This window comes from Lontra canadensis, unplaced genomic scaffold (genome assembly GCF_010015895.1).
Source record: "Lontra canadensis isolate GAN:19392208 unplaced genomic scaffold, GSC_riverotter_1.0 scaffold38, whole genome shotgun sequence".
In the NCBI taxonomy this organism is placed as follows: Eukaryota; Metazoa; Chordata; class Mammalia; order Carnivora; family Mustelidae; genus Lontra; species Lontra canadensis.
This window is the reverse complement of record NW_022631032.1, coordinates 15,843,594-15,864,597: the sequence shown is the minus strand read 5'-3', so window position 1 is coordinate 15,864,597 and position 21,004 is coordinate 15,843,594. Positions and strand designations below refer to the sequence as shown.

At 39.2% G+C, this 21,004-nt stretch overlaps 1 protein-coding gene across 2 annotated transcripts in view; it reads right to left on the bottom strand.

Annotated features, from left to right (window-relative positions):
* CPNE4 (copine 4) overlaps nt 1-21,004 on the bottom strand; it is a 475,067-nt gene that overhangs the window by 319,612 nt on the left and 134,451 nt on the right. The window lies entirely within an intron of this gene.

Below are 21,004 nucleotides of genomic sequence, written 5' to 3'. Positions count from 1 at the left end.
TGCTTCCTCCTCTCTCTCTCTGCCTGCCTCTCTGCCTATTTGTGATCTCTGCCTGTCAAATAAATAAATTTAAAATAATAAAATTAAATTAAATTTAAAAAAATAACATTTTGAATTGAAAGATATTAATAATATAAATATCAATCAGTAATAAAGGTAATTAAGAGTGTATACTTCAACAATAACAAAAAAAGAGTAATGGCAAAAATGACTGTAATAGCTAAGAATTACCCTGGTGATTACTGTAATAACTATAGTAGGAGTGAATTAGGAAAAGGCTGAAAAGAAAGCAAATGTTGGGTTTGGGAACATATATGCAGAATAGAGATAAGTAATTAAAATGTTTATCAGCAGAGGTATTTCACAAAATAAGATATGCGAATGCCAAACAAATATATGCAAGTCTTCCTATTTTTATTCATCAGGGATATGCAGATTAAAATGCCAATGGGGATACTACTACATATCTACCACATGGCTAAGGTGAAAAATATAGACAATATCAAATATTGAAGAAGATGTGGCATAATCAGTACTCTCATACACTACTGATGGGAGTGTACTTTAGTACAAAGGTCTTGGAAAACTTTTGGAAGTACCTACTAAAGCTAAACATATGCTCACCCTATGACCCAGCATTGGACTCTCGGGTATTTATATAAAGCAACATAAACATATGCTTACCAAAAATAATGTTCTTGGCAGCGTTATTCATTGTGGGCCTAAACTGGAAATAACGCAAATGTCTTTTTGCAGGTGAGAAGATAAATCAATGGTGGTATATCCATACAATGGAGTAGTATACAGCAATGAAATGAATGAACTAGACCCTATGCGATCCCAGGAATCTCACAAATACAATGGTCAATAAAAGAAGCCCACCTCTAAAGAATACATAATGCATATTTTATTTCCATGAAATTTAAAAAGGCAAAACCAACCTATGCTGTTAGATGTCAGTATGGTGGTTACTTCTGGCACATGTTGAGAAGTAGTGAAGGAGGCACAAAATGTGCATCAAGATGAAACTGATGTTCTGTTTCTCAGTCTGCGTGCTGGTTATAGATAGGCTCATTTTCTGAAAATTTCTTGGGCTGTAACCTTATGATTTAAAAAATAAAAAGTTTACCTAAAATGATTATCAGAGGACATTCTTCCAAAGGCAGACTTGAACAGAATTTCACTCCAATTAAATTTTTCAGATAACAAGAAGACATATCCTTGACCCCCACTTGCCATCAAGAAATAAGATATTCCATTAAGAACAAGTGCGCTACAATGAAATAGCATGCACTCATCTCTACAGAAGAACTTCCAAATCATCAAATTCAGCACTGATAAAACACCAACAACCTCTATAAGCAGGAGAAAACCTCATTCATCTAAACTTTCAAGTATTTGTTTAGCACCTACCAAGTACCAGACACTGTCCTAGGTACAAGAGAGTCAATGATGAGTAAGATAGATAAAAGTATTGCCCCTATGCCTTAGCAAAATATTTATAGATATGTCTCCTCAGGCAAGGAAAACTAAAGCAAAACTAAACTATCGGGACTACACGAAAATAAAAAACTTTTTCACAACAATGGAAACCATCAACAAAGCAAAAAGGGAACTCACTGAATGAGAGAAGATATTTGCAAATGATTTATCTAATAAATCATTTTTTAATGATTTTCATCTAATAAAGGTTTAATATCCAAATATCATATATATTTTTTTCCAAAATATATATGCAAAATACATAAAGAACTTAACTCAACACCAGAAAAATAAGTATCTGATTAAAAATGACTCGAGGACCTGAATATACATTTTCCAAAATAGACACTGATTTCCAACAGATACATGAAAAGATGTTTAACATCACTAATAATCAGGGAAATACAAATCAAAACCACAGTGATATATCACTTTACACCTGTCAAAACGGCTGGATCAAAAAGACAAGTAATAGCAAGTGTTGGTGAGGAAGTGGAGAAAAGGGAGCCTTCATGCACCATTGGCAGGAACGTAAATTGGTGCAACCACTGTGAAAAATAGTGTTGAGATTCCTCAAAAAAATTAGAAATACCATATAATCTAATAATTCTAGTACTGGGTATTTGCCCAAAGAAAACAAAAAACAGTAATTCAAAAAGATACATGCACCACTATGTTTAGTGCAACATTATTTACAATAGCCAAAATACAGAAGCAACTTAAGTGTTCAATGATAGAGTATCCAATGATACACAGACCCACATGTATACTGTACAGCCATAAAAAAGAATGAGCTCATACCATTTACAACAACATGGATGGACCTAGAAGGTATTAGGCTAGGAGAAACAGCTCAAACAGAAAAAGACAAATATCATATAACTTTAGTTACATGTGGAATCGAAAACACAAAACAAAAACAGAAACTGACTCACAAATACAGAGAACAAACTCATGGTTACCAAAGTGGAAGGGGTTGGGAAGAGAAATGAAATAGATAAAGGGGATTATGAGCTACAAAATTTCAGTTATAAAACAAATAAGTCACAGGGATGAAAAGTACAGACTAGGGAATATAGTCAATAACATGGCAATGACCCTTGTATGGTAACAGATGGTAACTACACTTACGGTGGTGAGCACCAAGTACTGTATAGAATGGTCAAATCACTATGTTGTGCACCTGAAACCAATAAAACATTGTGTATCAGCCATACTTAAATAATAATTTTTTTTAACGTCTTGCCCTTATAGATCTCATCTTGCCCCACCTCAAGTTCCTGAATAAAGAACACCTAGGAAATTCATTTGTTTATTCTGGAAGATTATATCAAAAGTATGATTGAGACTATCTCCTACTATTTAATTAATTCCTGTAATCAGTTTCATTTGATAAGTCCACTAAGCAGAATTAACTACGAAGTGAATCTTAAAGTGTATAAAGGTGTGTGTTGTTTGTAAAAACAGACAGCCTCAGACTATTTCCTAGAGTTTGTCAGTGAGGGCAGACCACACAGTGTGTGAGATTATCTAAGAGACAAAAATATGATTACACGAAGTGAATGACTTGAGTGTAGAACACTCTAGGAGTGTGTATGAGTAAGGGTGTGTGCAACTAAGGCAGATGCCTTATGACTAACATAGACCTTTTCCCATTAATGAATTTTTCTTAAGCTTCCTCATCGCTCCCCAAGATCCTGTGATATGAAAGAAGTCTGTTGTTTCATGTGACATTACCATAACCAGTCTCCTGTGGTATGTTCTCAGGAAAAGGCTGGCACAGAAGTAATCTAATTCAAGCTCGAGGCTGCATCAGAATTACTCTCTGTTCAAGGATTAAACCCTCAAAACTGGTCCCGATCCTTCCTGGAGCATCCTTTCCTCTCCCCACTGAGAACCACTGAACACCATCTGTGCCGATAGGCTCTGTGACTCAAAACCCATCCACCTCCTAGGATGACTGTGGACTCCTGTTCTCAAAGGGTCTTTAAAAATAGAAGAGATACTATTCTCTTCTGGGGGTATGGTTTTAGGCAGAGCTCTAGTCAAAAAGATGATGGTCCTTTTATAAGGTCCTACCAAGAACCATTTATCATCAGAATTATTGAGTTTGGAGATTAGGAGGTGTTGTTGCCTCCTGTGAAAGTCCATCCTTTGCATATAGCATAATTTTCCCTTTTCAACAATGTTATTCCCTATCTTGTCTACCTGGCAGAACCAGCCTCTGAGATCTAGCTTCAGTAGCATCTTCCCAGTCTCGGGTTGAATACGCTTTCCTCCGACCCCTCCAAGCTTATAAAGAATATTTTGGCTCACACAGTTTTCTGTCGCTTAAGGAATATGAGGTTTTGAACACAGAGACCATAACCACCCCATTCTCATGTCCAGTGGCAAGGAGGGTGCATGGTATATAGTAGGGATTCAATAGCCATTTATTGAATAAATTTCAGGACCAGGTAATACTTACAAAATGGAAATTTTGGGAAATAATTTCCCCCAAAACACACCTTAGGAGCTGCCTTAATAAATGGGACCGAAATTAAGCCATCTACCTCATCTTAAAAAAAAAAATTAAACCAAAACCCAAAACCGAAAAAACAAAAAAAAAAAAACCTCGCCCGCCCAGCTCTCTTATGAAAACTAACTCATACCCTATGTGATAGACTGAGAGTATTTCTTTTCTTTTTTTTTTTTTGACAGACAGAGATCACAAGTAAGCAGAGAGACAGACGGGGGGTGGGGGAGGCGGGGAGAGACAGGCTCCCTGCCGAACAGAGAGCCCGATGCAGGGCCCGATCCCAGGACCTGACCTGAGCCAAAAGCAGAAGCTTAAGCCACTGAGCCACCCAGGCACCCCTAGACTGAGAGTATTTCTTAAAGAGCTTGCAATAGGAGAGATGAACAGGAACTTGAATTTCTTTACACACTCTTGGGAATCTTCCCTCCAACGGATCAGGGAGATAGAGAAAGAGTAGAAGGGAGACTCAGGGTTAAATTGAAGGAGAAAAAAATAACTTCAAGAATCCAGGTGCACTGAATATAATTACCATTCTTTGGATAATAAGGAGAGCTGAGAAATAAAAAGGTGATTTGTTTGGATTCAAGACTTGTTATGATTGATATTTTGCTTAGCGAACAAGTTGGTCCCTTATTAAGATGTTTTTGAAACTTCGAGGTTTTGCTCTGAGCAAGAGGAAAGCAGCCCCTGACATCTGGGAAATGGCTTGCTGGACTGACTTAGTGCCATTAGCTAGGCTCTGGTGTCACCAGGAGCTGGCCTGGCATGCATAGCCAGGTTTTAGTGTTCCGTTGAAAAAAAGATATCTCACAGAACACCATTATAACACACGGCCACTAAACATACCCATAACGGAGCAAGACAACAACTGAACTGCTTCATAATCACACTTTAAACCAGACAAAAATGTAAAGATTGTCCAAGCCACAAAAATGAGCCAACATCCCCCATCCCAGTTAAAATGAGTGGCTGCTGCGTCTTTACCGATTATAGCTTTAGCTTTGGTCTATACTTCCCTCCAGAGAAGATCTGTTCGTACACTCAGTTATAAGATTGCTCTGGCTCCCAGAAACCACCCAAACCAGGAAGCTGTCCTTCCTTAAATTCTCCTGAAAACACCTAGCAAACACCCGAATTCTAGAAGTCCTTTCTTAAACTGTCTTACTAAGATGCCTCACAGCTCCCCAAGGAGAGTGTTCTCCCTTGTGGCAATAAGCAATAACAAACAAACAAACTCATTCAGCTACAGATGTCTTACTAGGGGCTGGAGGTTATTTTTCCCTAACAGTATTTATTCACTAAAGTACAAACCAACTTCTCCAGGACACCTGAGTTTAACACTAAGATATTAAACACTCATGATTAAATTTTATAATTCTATCATATTATTATCATAATTTATTGTTATTAATCTCACCTCAGTTAAATAGAGTATTTTAGAAACTGCCAGAAGAAATTATGATTGGAATAAATTATTTTATTCCACAGAGAATGAACAACTGGAGTTTCTCTTTTCTTGCTCTCCTTGTATAAGAAAAAGAAACGGTCTTCTAGAACACAGAGTTCTGTGATACAGTGGTCAAATTTATCCCATGGAAGCCATGCATTTTTCCTAAGATCCTCAGCTTATCACCGTAATTTCTACTAGTTCTCTCTGCACAGAGATTTCTCCACAGAACTGTCACAATATTTTTCTTCCCACTTAGAATACCAGAGCGTTTTCTCTTCCCAAGTTCTTCTTGTGTTGTATAATGTGACAGGCTATTAAATCAATTTCTCTTCCTCTCTTTAAATAAAGCACAGAATCAAATGTGGTGATCATTCAGAATTAAAGGTGACAACCTGGAGATGTTTGGATTCATTCTGCAGTTCCAATACACACACATATGCAATCCACATCTCTCTCATGCACCTCCTCACTCTCTTGCAAACTCACACATACACACTGTACAGTAATAAAAACAAGTTGGTAATTAGTTGTTTTAATTATGTTAGTGTTTTATTATCATATCAGTCATGTTATATTATAGTAATAACTGCAATGCATATTAATATAAAGATAATTTTGGAAGGAGGACAGAAATGTGATTAGAATCACTTAAGTGAGCTCGAATGATGCCGAACCAAGGGAATACTCATTCTCTGACTGGGGTAAGAGAGGATGACAAAGGTCTGGGGAGTCATTATATTAAATTTTAAATATTTAAAAAAAAATTTTTTTTAAAGAATTGCCTCCTTTGCCTCTCTCAGTTTGCTGGTCGGGACACACTGGTATGATTATTCCAGATAAGCAGCTGGGCAAGCTTCAAATACGGGTAGATTCTTTGACCCATCACTTCCCCTAAGAAAACAATCATCAGTGTTCACGGAATTAAATTAATAATAACACTGACGGCTGACAGGTAATTCTAAGTGCTAGGCACTACTGTGTGTTAAATCTCCAAACAACCCCACAAATTGGGTGTGTTTACTGTTCCCATTATACAGATGGGAAAATGGAGGAAATTGATTTGTAGAAGATGTTATAACCGGTAAATGGAGCTGGGATTAAAATACAGACAGTCTGTAACCAGGGTCACATCATATCAGTACCAGTATACTACACTGTCTCTCACTGTTAGAAACATGTTCGTTGCAGAATTATTGACACAACCTGCTCATCCCCCAATGTTGTCCATCATAAGTGACCCAGTTGCTCAGACCTTTCAAGTAATTCTTGATTTCTCTTTTCTCATACCCTATATCCAATTCATCAGCAAATTTAGAGAGTCTACTTTTTAAACACATCTCATTCCCAATCACTTCTCATCTTCTCCATGGTTACCACCTGATCCAAATTATTACATCTCTCACTTGGACAAATACAGTAGCTCCTGAGTCGTCTCCAGCATCTGTTCTCGTCTCTGTACACTGTCTGGCACAGCAAACAGTGTTATCTCTTAAAATGCAAATCATTTCCCCACTCTTAAGCCTTCCAATTCTTCCCCCTTCACCACATTTGGAATAAAAATCCAGAATCCCTACCACGGCTTATCAGGCCCTACATATTCTGGTGCCTAGCTGCCTCTCCCACATCATTTCCTCTCTCTGGTCTTCATAATCCCTCTGCTCTCTCTTTCTTGCCTCCCTGGCATTCCTTAAATAGGCCAAGAAATGTCTGTGTCACGGCCTCTGCTCATGTTTCTGTTAGAACAATCTTTCCCTACATCCAGATGGCTCACTCCCTTCCCTGTTCAAGTTTCTGTGCAATACTGCTTCCTCAGATAAGCCCTCTCTAACCATGATTTTTAAACTAGTACCCCCATCATTCCCTATTCTCATCCCTACTTCATTTTCCTTCAAAGTAATTTCTACTACCCATCATAGATTATATGCCCATAGGTTGAGCTTCTTTCTTGCCAGTAAATTATTATGGAAATGTGGGGCACCTGGTTGGCTCAGTCAGTTGGGTGTCTGCCTTCAGCTCAGGTAGTGATCTTGGGGTCCTGGGATCAAGCTCTTTGTCGAGTTCCCTACTCGGCAGGGAGCCTGCTTCTCCCTCTCCCTATGACCCTTCCTCTGCTTGTGCTCTCTCCCTCTCAAATAAATGAATGAAATCCTTAAAAAATTATTGTGGAAATATGTATTTGTATTTGGAAAATGTGGTTGGGCAAATTTCAAGGTAGTAGGTAGTGGGCAGGCAAGAGAGGGATGGAGTAGTAAGATGAAGGTGATTGTGTTTGGGCTTTGGTGGCTCCCACAGCCATGGGTGGGTGCCCTGGCTTCTACAAAGGGGGCAGGACTTGGAATAATGGGCACCAGCGGGAGAGGGCTCATGGACAACCAAAGGATTTGAAAATTTGAAGTCAGAGGATTTTAAAGGGCAGGTTACATACATACTGACCATATAATCTTGGAAACAGTGATACGACATCCCTGACTTCCAGTTCACTCATCTGAAATTGGCAATAAAAATACTAGCCCTGAATTTAATAAACTGTTGCGAGGAATCAATGAAAGAAAACGTGGAAGGGCTATGTAGATATCAGTGACTCTTGTTTGTGTGTTCTTCCTCTGTGTTATGTCTAGTGGTGGTAGCATATATACATTATTCTTTAAATTGGTGTTCAAAATCAAGAGAGAGATTTCAACTTATACTTTCTCTCTGTTGTACTTGTTGAGGTTATGCATTTCCTAAGTTTAACACTCAGAATAAAAAGTTGTTCCTTTTATGAGTTCTGTATTTGCATCTTTCAGACTTCTAAGACAGTACCCTAAATGGGAATTAAGATTATAAATATGCCTATATTCCTGCTATCTATACCCATTAGGGTAATCATAGGACCATGTAATAATGAGATGGGGCTTCTTAGTTAATCAACATATCCAGATATAGATTTTTTTTTAACTGTGTGGCAAACATTCTACATACTTCCTATAGAAAGGATGGGTTTCTGTCCTTGGCCTGAGACTGCCTATTCACGGAAGGCCACGTGTAGATGCTCTAATCAGAAGTTCTAGCCTTTCATGAGAGTGAAGTCAGCTTCAGATGATTTGAAACCCCAGATTTAAATCACTGCCAGCCTTCTGGGCTTCCCTGCTGAGATACTGAACTTTGTGGAACAAGGATAAGCCATCCTCACTGTGCCCAGTCTGGGGTCTCAACGCACAGAATACAGGATCTAAGGAAATCATTGTTTTAAGATATTAAATTTGGGACTAATTGTTGTGCAAGAATAGTCATTGGAACAAAATAGCTGAAGTAAATCTCCAATAGGGACAGGCTTAAAATAGGTTCCTCTGCCAGAAATCCATTTCTCAGAAGCTGTTTTGAAAATGGTAGAATTGACCAAAGGAAGGTTAAAAAGTCATCAGAATTTCTTGCTTCAACACACAGTTCCAAAGCTATAATCTTTCAACAAGAAGAACTAGTCTTCACATTCAAGAAGAAAATATCTAAGACTAAATTCTCAGATGAGCAGAAGCTCTTGAAATATCAAGTGTTTGAAAACAGACTAGCCAAGATAGAGAGTTGAACATTTCAGAGCTTGAATCAAGATAAAATATTTAATTAGCCTATAAACTGACCCTGAGAACATCTGGAGTTTCCAGAAGGGAACATTTTTCTTGTCACTTCTTCCCTGAGACGGCCAAAAAGCGGGGACTAGTGTTGGCACAGAAGTAAAGATGGAAAGGTAAGGTTATCAGCATGGCCTCTCTGATTCCCATCCACAGATTAGAGAGCGTGGACAAGTGGAATGAGTCTATCCATCTTCTTCGAAATGCAGGAAATGCAGGGGATAAGGAGGCTCAGATAATTCCTGACTAGGGGAGCCAAAAACCAATCGATCAAAGTGGCTAGTCAGAGATTTGGCAGACAATTAAAGACCTCCTCAACTTTTTCACTTAAAGTTCTCTTATTTTATACAGACATAGGGGACCAAGAATTCTTGTTGGGCTGGACGGCAGGCGAAAACCTTATCCCTGGCATTAAACACACCTTGAAGTAGGCATTACCTGATAATATCTTCCACAAACTGAGCACTAAGTGATGTGCTAATCACATTAGTTTTGCATACATTATCTCCTTTAAACATTATGGCATTTAATATTTATTAAGTATTCACTATGACCCAGGTACTATGTTAAGCAATTCTTATGCATCATCTCATTTCATCCTTATAATAAACCCACAGAACGGGGTTTTGTTGTTGTTGTCTCTGTGTCACAGATGTTCAAAACACAGGCCCAGGGGAGCAGAGGCATTTGCATAAGGTTACGTGGATAACCCAAGTGGTCTGATTTCAGAGCGGATAGAGTCAGCCACTTCACTGTCTGTCCTGCCAGCCAATTGTGTAATCTCAACAACAACCTTTTAGACAGACACAGGGCAGTAGGAGAGGCTCAGAGATGTTAGGTGACTTTCTAAGTTTACACAGTTAACCTGTGCTGGACCTTACAGTCCTGTTTCCAAACTGACTTCGAATCAAGCCTGGCTGCTATGGCAGCTTCCTAAGTTGTCAGCCATAGGGATTTCAGGTTATTGGGAAGCCTGGTGAGTCACAGCATTAATAATTTAGTTTGATTCTGAGCTAAACCAGCTCTGGCCCTATTTTTCTTCTTATAGTACTCTTTCTCTGACTTTTTAAATGCTTTTTAGTTATAGAACCATATTTTCCTCTTTCAAAAATCTTACACAGAACCCCAATATACTTAAAAGTTGAAGGTGATATTTTTATTTATATAAATATATTTTCTAAGTGGCAATCTCTGTCACTTACTATCGTGTCAGTCAGTTGGAACACAATCTGAGAGTTAGTGGTTGATGATGTGTTGAAATTTAACTATGTGTTTCCCACATATATTTTGTTTTATTTTAAGATTTTATTTATTTATTTGAGAGAGAGAGTGAGTGAAAGAGAACATGAAAGGGAGGAGGGTGAGAGGGAGAAGCAGACTTCCCGCTGAGCAGGGATCCTGAAGTGGGGCTCAGTTTTAGGACCCTGGGATCATGACCTGAGCCGAAGGCAGATGCTTAACTGACTGAGCCACCCAGGTGCCCCCTGTTATATATTTTAAATATTAACACATATTCTAGGAAATGTTCTATATCTTGATTGGGAAGGTGGTTTCCCAAGGGTGTATCTATTTGTCAAAACTCACCCAACTATACATCCAAAATGGATGCCTCTGGTTGCATTTTATACACAAATTGCCTCATCGGAGTTGAGAAGCAAAAAGTTATATTTATATTTATATTTCAAACAAATGTGTGCGGTACCTCCAAAATAGTGAGCCCCACCCCTCCTGAACATTATTTATAAGTCTTCAAAACAAATGGTGCAGTGACTCAGAAGGGGGAAGTTCAGAATTATTTGTGTCCTAAGGCTCAAATAAAGGCACTGAAGAACTTCAATCTCATTCCAGGAATTCTATGGCTTAAAAAAAAAAAAAAAAAAACATTTAGGGTGCCTGGGTGGCTCAGTCATGAAGCATCTGCCTTCGGCTCAGGTCACGATCCCAAGTGTCCTGGGACTGAGACCCACATCGGACTCTCTGCTCAGCGGGAAGCCTGCTTCTCCCTCTCTGGCTTCCCCTGCTTGTGTTCCCTCTCTCACTGTCTCTCGCTCTCTCTGTCAGATACATAAATAAAAACCTTAAAAAAAAAATTAATCCCTGGAAGCCAACAAGAAAAACTTGTTACCTCATCTATACTCAGTAGTGTTTGAAGCACACAGAGGAGAAAACTAGGTGGAAAGAAGCTGTGTTTTCACATAATTTACTCTGTTTCCCATATTGTTCAGGAGGAGGATAAATCCAGATGGAGCCTGGAGTGGAGGAGAGAAGACAAAGGGAGACCCCCTTCTCCAACACTAATCACAAATACAGTTCTCCTTGGCCCTCTCCACTTCACTCTCCTCAGAGGAAGAAAAGGGGAGAGGAGAAAAGAAGAGGAACAGAAAGAAGTTTACAACCAAAAAGATGTGAGGAAGGAAACAGATTAGCAGAGCCTGGAAATAAACTACTCCATTGTCCTCATCCCTGAATGGCAGGAAATGTCCTTCAGGCATCATCTTAAGACTCCATTCAACACTGTCACAACCTGCCTGTACAGTTGACATACAAACACAAAAAGAAAATCCTTTTAAATCAAACTTCTTTCCTCAGGCACCAATAATCCCACTTCCATGTAAAAAGAATAAGCCTAATGGTATAGATGAGTTCTAACAAGCTGAGTTCTTACTCTCCTGAATAAGAACTCGATGCTCCTCAAAAATCCAAGGGTCTTTGGAGGTGAACATGGGAAAAGGAGCATGGAAATGAAATCCCTCTATTTACTGAATGACAAGCATCTATTGTGTCAGGAATTGTGGTAGATACTAGGAATAAAAAAATCAATAAAATGGTCACAGCTTTTGTGTCCCAGAATTTACTTCTCCAGTGACCTCCAGATAAGTCTCTACCACTCTGCCTCTAGTCCCATTCTCTTTTAATTGCATCAGTCCTCAGAAAACTTGAGGACCAAATAGCACATCTTTATTTAGAAACTAATTCTAGAAAAATGACTAATGGTCCATAATCATAGCACTTATTGAGCACTAACTCTATTGCATCAGGTGCTATTATAAGCATTCTATAAGCACTGAATCATGTAATCCCTATAATGGCAGGTAGGTACCATTAGGATACCCATTTTATAGGTGAGGAAACTGAGGCACAAAAAGGTTTGAGTAATTTGCCCTTGGCATAGCTAACGACGGCTGGGCTAGGACTTCAATCTAGATAGTCTGGCTCAAGAGCCTGAGCTCAGGACCCCTATGCCATGCACCACTGGGAACCTTTAGGAAGTCGGGCTAAAACCATATAACTTGGGGGATGAGGAGGATGTTTCAAGTATTTACCAAAACAAACTTAATTTGTTTTTTTTTTTTTTTTTCAAAAAAATGCAAACAGTTTTAAATGAATTATTAGATTCTCTGAGAAGAGGAAAACATGTTCATCTTATTTTTTAAAGATTTTATTTATTTATTTATTCATTCATTCATTCATTTAGAGTGCACATGAGTGGGGGTGAGGGGCCTAGGAAGAAGGAGAGGGAGAATCTCAAGCAGACTCCACACTGAGCAAGGAGCCTGAGGCGGAGTTCAATTTCTGGACCCTGAGACCATGACCTGAGCTGAAAACAAGAGTCACTCAACCAACTAAGCCATGAGGTGCCCCAAACATGTTCATTTTGAATGATCAGTAGCATTATATAGGGTTACTCCACCTCCACAGAGGCCAGAATGAAAGAGGCACAGAGTCATGGCATGGGCACTGGAGATACAAAGACCTGGGTTCAAATCCTATCACCACTTCATCCTCTTCTTGTGAACTTGGACATGTACTTTCCTACATGTCAGTTTCCTTACCTGTAAAATGGGTAAGCACAGCCTCCATCTTCTAACACTGTCATGAGGATTATATGAATATGCATGTAAAGACATGGCACATGGTAGACACTTGGAGAATGGTATTCATTCTCGGAGAAGGGCAGTGAAGGACAGTGGTGGCATAATTTCTGAAGTCAGACAGTCTGGGTTCAATTTGTTATGGCTCTTCTACTTACCACTTGGGTGACCTGTGAGCAAATTACTTAATTCTTCTGTGCCTCTCTATAAAATATACATGGAGCCCAAACTGTAAGGTTGTTTTGGTAATTATATACGATGACACACATAAAGTACTTAGGAGATTACCTGATACAGCTTATAAATACTCTCAACATATTTTAAGGTATCATCATTAATAAACCACTATTACAGTTAAGAAAAAAGAGTAAATGGATTGAAATTACAAAAGAAATATAATTTTCTTAAGGAGATGATTATCAGCAGTGAGTCTAGTTAATCATTAAAATAGGAGCCCAGGAACCATGTTGAAAACATCTCCTTGGAGATGCTGAAGGTGGTTTAAGCTAGAGGCAGAGGGCTCTAAATCAGAAATGCCTCCTGAAGCTCTTTCCTTGAACTTCAATTTCATCTTCCAAATACTTATCATAAGAGTCAAGATACCTTATAAAAACCACAGTGACCAATGCTCCATCTGAATGTCCAGAGTGTGGCTCACCAGTTCCTCAAGCTAAGGAGGCAATGAAGCCCATGTCATGGCACTTTCCTCTCTTCGGGAGGCCAGTCATTATCCTTCCAGCTGATAAATCATCTCCAAGCACTTAAAGGAATTAATAGTCAACATAAGATTTCAGTTCAAATTGTTCTTTCCTCATTGGCAGCCCCAATTTCCCATCTTATGCGATTCCACTCTCAGACATCATGGCATTGACAATTTTGAGATGTCGCTGATAAGAAAACCACTTAGCATCTTATGAAATGCAGTTTCCTTCTTTCACTTTACTCAAGGGCATCACTCACAGAGCGCACATCAGGCAACTGCAGTCTCTGGTCAAAGGGATGGGACCTCAGGCAGCGGGGGGAAATATTTTTTGATTCAACTGTTTCATTTTGTTTTCTATACAGTGTTTCGAGTAAGGTTCCTACTATCACCTTTCTAAAGGAAAGAAATTATTCTTATTAAGGATGTGTTAAGGGGGAGGTAGAAAGCAGCATCAAAGTTTTCCCAAATGGGAGTTTGATGCGAAACCACAGGGAAAACGTTGTGAACAACTGAAGAAAACTGTTGTTTTTTATCATCTGTCATGCTAGGTGTTAAGCCACTGAAACGCTGCAAGTCAGCGAAGTGTGAACAGAAAATCTTTCGAGAAAGGAGGTTGTTTGTGATATCCAGAAGGAATGCTTTAATTGACTTAATTTTTCAATTCTCAGCTCTTGTCTGTGTCCATAGTTGAGAGGTTAATTAAATATGTTTCAGAGATCAAGCCCAGGGAAGTGCAGGAGTGTAGCCTAAACTCAAATACCCCTAGGGGCCATGCTAGTAGGGCAAGTGTGTGGGTCAGGCCAGCCAGCAGGAAGCACGAGGACAAACTCATAGTCTGGATATGGGTAGGGGCTACCCACGTCCAGCTCACTGCTATACAAAGTGTAAAGATTCCATGTTGCCAGATTTTCTGATTACTCACAGAAACCAGAAATCTGGAGTTTTATGAAAAAATACCCTGAGCTTTAGGTTTTGTCAAATGGTACCGACTTGCTTGAACACCATAAAGGCCAAACAAAATATGTATGGGACTAGACAGAAGACATCAGGTTCAAGTTTGTAACCTCCGGTAAGATGAAGAAAATATAGATTGATTCAACCAGATTCCAGCTTTACAATTTACTAGCTCTATGACCTGGGGCGATTCATTAATTCTGCTCAGCTTCAATTTCCTTACCTGGTTATTAAAGTCTCCCTTCCAGGGTGATTGTGAGGATTAGAAAGAATATATATAAAATGGCACATTTCCTAGCTGGTATCAACATATATATATGGCTACTTTATTTTGTCATCACCCAAATATTCGTATTTGACCCATTTTCATAAAATTCTAGCATTCTGGAGCAATGGAAAATTGATCATCTCTGTTACAGGTTACAAGAAAAACTACTATTTTGGGCTTCATCTTCCTGGTTCCTACACAAAAGAGTGATGGCTCACTACCGTCCCAAGCATGAAAGAGACTTACTCCACAGAATTCTTCTGGGAGCCCTCTAGCCAAAAGTGAACTTCTGAAATTCACATCCCATTCATTTGGGAGTGGGCAAGCTCACCACCATGGACTCATAGTTCCCCTTGTATGCTGTTAGCAGGGACGTCAGATCATATGACAACCATACCCGACATCTGGGTGGGCTGGGAGTGGGCAGAAAGGATGGAAAATAAGGAGAGATGAAAGAGCAATTTATTTTTATCCCCACTCCACATAAAAGTAGCCTAAGCACCCTTGAGATGGTCTGCTGTAAAATAAATCCTGATGATTGTTTTGCTTTGCTTTGTTTTTGTTTTTTGGCAAAACAGGTGCCTGATTTAAGCTTCCATTGTTGAGGCTTTCAGAAAACTTTGTTTTTTAATATTTCACTTATGTGACACAGAGAGAGAGAGAGAGAGAGAGAAAGCAAAAGCAGGGGAAGCTGCAGGCAGAGGGAGAGAGAGAAGCAGGCTTCCCACCAAGCAGGGAACAAAACATGGGCTCAATCTGGGGACCCTGAGATCATGACCTGAGTGGAAGGCAGACACTTAACCAGCTGAGCCACCCAGGTGCCCCTTGTTGAGGCTTTCAAAGAGGAATCCATCTCAAAGAGGACTATCTCAAATACCCACATAGCCAGCCACAGGACTTCATAAAAAGGCAGGCTATCTTCCTATACAGATGTTCTTTTGTTTCAGAAATCTGCATTGATTTTGAAAATTGACCATTTGCACCCCTTGTTTTATTCTTCCTGCAATTTAAATTCCCATTCTTACATTTTAAATTCATCAGTAAAGAGTGAGCCTGCCAAACTCTAGGTCCCTACCCTCCACCCCAATAAAATCAGAACCCCAGGCCTGTGTGCACACTCCCTCCCTTTCATTCTTCCCAAGACCTCACTGTGTGGCCCCAGGTGTGCTAGCTAATTTCCAGGTCCTGTAAATAATAAACCTTTATTCTTTCAAAGTTCCCTGATGTTATTGCTGAAAGACATCTTACAGTCATCATAAGAACCACTAGTGCGGGTCCACCCACAAGATTGGTTATAGATAGGCTGAGATGCCATAAACCATCTGCCCACCACACGTCCAGGGAAAGGAAGAGTTCATTTGTTTTGAGCCCTCTTTCTCAAGGTCATATGACCATCTGAACCTGTAAGACAGACTGAGTTCCTCCATGAGACTCTGAGGTCTTCGAGGGTACAAACCATGTTCTTTCATGACACCCAATAAGTGTTGGAATTAATTTCAATGTCTGTAACACCTTTTCATGAAACTATTATAAGAAGCAAATGAAATAATATAGGTAGATGGCCTTTGTGAATACAAACATATGGATATATTATTGTAAGTAATAATAACATTGCATCAGAGTCCACTGATAACTCTCAGATATAACCACACTAATTACTACTACCAATTGCTATTATTACCAACAATCTACCAAAGCACATGATTCATATAACATGTTTTCATATGGAATTGATCCAATAGTAATTAGCTCTCAGAATTACTTAGAGCTTCCTATGGAGGAACTCAAGAACTGTGCATTAAAATTAAATGTAGTGAGTTTCCTTAACAAGTCTTTTAAGATAATAAAATTTCCATTATGGAGAATTGAAACAAACAAACAAAAAAACCCCCTAAATGTAAAAATGGAATTAAAGGTGATTGGAGCAACATCTTAACAACGTGGGAATAATTCAGCTTTTTCCAATGAAGACAAGTACATACCATTTATAGGATTTCTGCCAAGGGCCATGGCATTGTAGGCTTAGCTCTGCCTCATGGAGGACACCCAATGCGCCCAGGGGCTACAGCATATGCTCCAGGAAACTGAATAAAAGTCTTTAGTTCACAAGGGACCCTGTCTTTTGAATCCCTGAGAAGTGTTAATTTTTCCCACTTGGCTATGATGTTTAGTTCCAAAAGTTAATGAACACATCAGTATTCACCAGAAGGTAGGAGGAAATTATTTCTACTCTTCATTGGAAAATGAAATGTGGTCTATACATCATTACACTCTGCCGTACCATATACCATTGCTGTCATGTGGCCAGGAGATGGTGCAGGGAGGATTTTTTAAAGGGGTATGATTCCAAATTAGGGAAATTAAATGTTAAGTGTGAAACTCTCAGTTTCGAATGCATTTCCAACCTATAAGCATCCTTTTCCTTCCTTTCTGATAGTGAAAATCATGACCGCTAAAGAAATACTGAAAGTTTCACCCAACAAGAACACCATCCCATCTCCATGTTTTTGGAGGAGACAAAAAGGATCCTCTCCGTCTTCTCACTCATCAGATTTGCATCTCAAACTCTGCTGGTCCGAGAAGAGCAACAGTCTTTTATGCATTACAGACCAATTGATTTCCAATATATAGAAAACAGATTTATCCTCACTGGCGCTTAATGCTATTAGGAACACAGAAGGTCAGACTTATAGGTCTTTTTGAGTCTAAAAATCAGGTTTACAGTTTCATGCTTACTTTAGAGGCCAATGTTCCCTTCCAGGGTTAACAGCTACAGCCAATTAAAAAGCCAACAGTTCCCCTCCATATGAGAAGGCCATTTAAAGGCAGTTCTAATTAACTAGTAATAACCTGAACTGTAAACCAGGGCAAAATGGGCCCCTTTCCTCGCTGCAAGTCCATTACAAAAGCACAGGCCAGCAATCACAAGTAATAAAAAGGAAATGTCAATCTGTAGTTACATCTCCCCCAAAACAATTTAAGTTGTAAAATTAAGAGCCTACTGTAACATTTTTAGATTACCTTTCTTCTTCTCTCAAACCCAGCCAAATTCTCTAGCACACCAGAGATTCTGGAACCAGGCTGGCTATTTACATTTCAATTAATTTCAATTAACTGAAATTAAATATTTTAAAAATTTTTGTTCCTCAGTTACACTAGCTACCTTTCAGGGACTAGTGACTACTTCCCTGGACAGCACAGATGAAGAACATTTCTATTATTCCAGGGAATTCTATCGGACAGTGCTGATCTAGAGTCTCTTCGCCAAACTTAAAATTCCCTCTGAAAGATAAGCTCACCCTGCTTTTCCCTCTCACCTCGACACAGCACCCACCCCCCAACAATCTCTTCATTATCCAAATAGTTTAGTCTCACTCTCTCTTTTTTCTTCACTTAGGCAATTACCAGATTTCCACCAAGAAGACATGGGCAGAGCCAACATGAATTTTCTTCTGCAAGGCTTTCTCTCAATTCTGTAACAGTGTACATAGGAATCTCTCTGTAAATCCAGACATGTTGTAAGGGGTAGACACAGGAAAATGCACGCATCAATAAATGTCATGCCAGTGCACTGTCCATGTTTGCCAGCCGTCACTGAACATGGATAGTAGTAGCCACATGCTTTAAATAGACTGTCGGATGTTTTTAACTTGTAACACAGATGTGTTTCTAATTCCTGGCATAAGACCACTTGATGAATTTGTATTGAAAAGAAGGTGTTAGCAGTAAATAAATATGCTTTACTTGCTGAGAGGGAGAATGATTAGTCAAGCTACTGTGAGTTGTCAAAAGTTTCCGTGCTGGTCATTTACTTCTTTGCTCTCAAGAGCGTTTTATACCCTTTCCCTGCAAACCTTGTCAATGGACTTCCAACAAGGTTCGACCAGTGGAAGACACAAACGGGATACATGAGAGCAAGAGGCAGGCAGATGTTAGGGTATCCTCATCTCCCTTTCAGGCAGCATTTCTAGCACCATCTACATCTCCTCCATCTTTCACTCCTACCAGATAGGCGTCCCCTTCCATGGATCCAGTTTTGTGCTAGATGGCTGTTTGGTTTTGGTACTACCATCTCCTTCTTTGGCCCCTCTCACCCAGTGGTCTGTTGATACATATGTAACAGCTGGCTTTGGGTGGAAGGTGAGCTCTGATTTGAAATGTTTGCCAATGTATGTGGTGGGGATACCTATATCAAAACTGCCTGCAAAGTTCCCAAATACTTAAGAGTCAGCTTTCACAAGCCTATACAAGCTGGCCTCAGCTCTCTACTACCACACCCTAAGCAAAGTAACAGACTCCTGTCATTGATGCCTGGGTTCCTACACTGTCGCTATTTAGTCTCTCAGCATTTCCAACTCCTTCATTACTAATTCCCTGAACTAAACCCTTCATTAGCTACCTGGCATGGGTTGTGTTTTTCTAACTGTATCCTGAATATATATTGTTAAAAGAGTGTAAAGTATATTACAGAAGTGTTTCTCAAAGTGCCAGATTATAAATCAGCCTATCACTTCATATGTTGGAAGTTTAACTTTTTTAAAGAGTAAGACTTTTTGAATGAAGGAAGCAGTGAATCAATTTACAATGGGGGCACGGGAACAAAGAGTTTATGAGCTGGTAGTTATATGCAAACCATACTCTGAGTAACGCTTAATAGAGCACTCTAGAAAAACAACATGACAATATGTACCAAAAGCCCCCAAAGTTTCCTATCCTTTGTACCTGTTCTTCTACTTTAACAATGTTTCCTAGCAACTCATTCAAATAGTAGGGAAAAGTCTTATGCACAAAGATGTCCACTGCAGTTTAAAATAGGGTATTTTTGGAAGCAACTTCAAAGTGAAAAAGCAGGAAAATTATAAATAAATTCATGTGGTGGGATACTATGCAACTTTAAAAATTATAATCATGAATAGCACAGCAATATAGAAAAATATACTACGAGGTCATAAAATGAGGGAATAAAATTTTATATGCATGATAAGAATCAGGTAAAAATATGAACACCAGAAGGAAAAGACCTATATACAAATAATAGTTGACTTAGGTAAAGGGGGCATTAGGAGATGAATTCTTTCTAAATTCTTTCCTCTCATTTTCAAGGAGTGATTTTTTTCTAATGTAAGCTGCCATTTCACTCTGATAAATAAAAAATAAAAAACAATAAAACACACCAACAAAGTCAGTGAGACTATTTGGAAGGAAAAAAATATATTACACATTAACATACCTGTGAATGTTGTTTAATGTTTACAATATAAGCCCTAAATAAGTCTGAAGTTAAAGACTTATGATGACGCATTGCCCCATGCAAGTTGCCTCGACCTGAATTTCATCTACTCACCCACCAAACACACTGCCTCTCAGGCCTCTGGAGCCTCCTTTCTTCTGTGGTATGGAAGAGTTGACCCCCTAGAACAACATCTTCCGGCTATTTGCAAACAGGTGGGAGAAGTATTGAAGACTTGAGGAGTTTGCTGTCAGGGACCCAAAGCAGGTGGCTCTCTACTACTGCTCTGCTCGGCATGGCTTCAAATCCCTTCTCCAAATTCCAGTACCTCATGCCCTTTGAAGTGATAATACTTCTCTGTCAGCTGTACACCCTGCTCCTCCCAATCTCACCATCCACCTCAGAACAGAGCTTTGCTTACTCAGACGAGATACCCAAAAGCAAACAAAAAATGAAAATAAAAACAAAAACAAAACATAAAAAACCTAGTCCTTATCTGATCCGTTTTGACGTTTAAATCAATGTGCAAAAGCCAAGGGCAGAATTCAACCTGCAATATCTCCACACAAACCACCAAGAGCACACACACTGGCACTCACGATAAGGATAAAATAGCAATTCAGAGCCCAAGCTCTGGAGCCCAGCAGCCTGTGTGTAAATGTTAGGTTTTCCGTTCACAAGCTGAATGATCTTGGGCAAATCCTTCACCTTTCAGTGTTTCCTCATCTGTCTCTGTTCCTCAGAGGATTATCGTGAGGACCAACTTAGTTATTTTACATACAGTACTTAAAACGGTACCAGACCCTTGGTGAGCCCCCAGGAGAATGTAATTAATATTAAGTTTTCATTCCCAAAAATAAATGTTGTAAGATGTGACCTCTACAAGGCAATCCTCTCCACCCTTCCCAGGGTTACTACG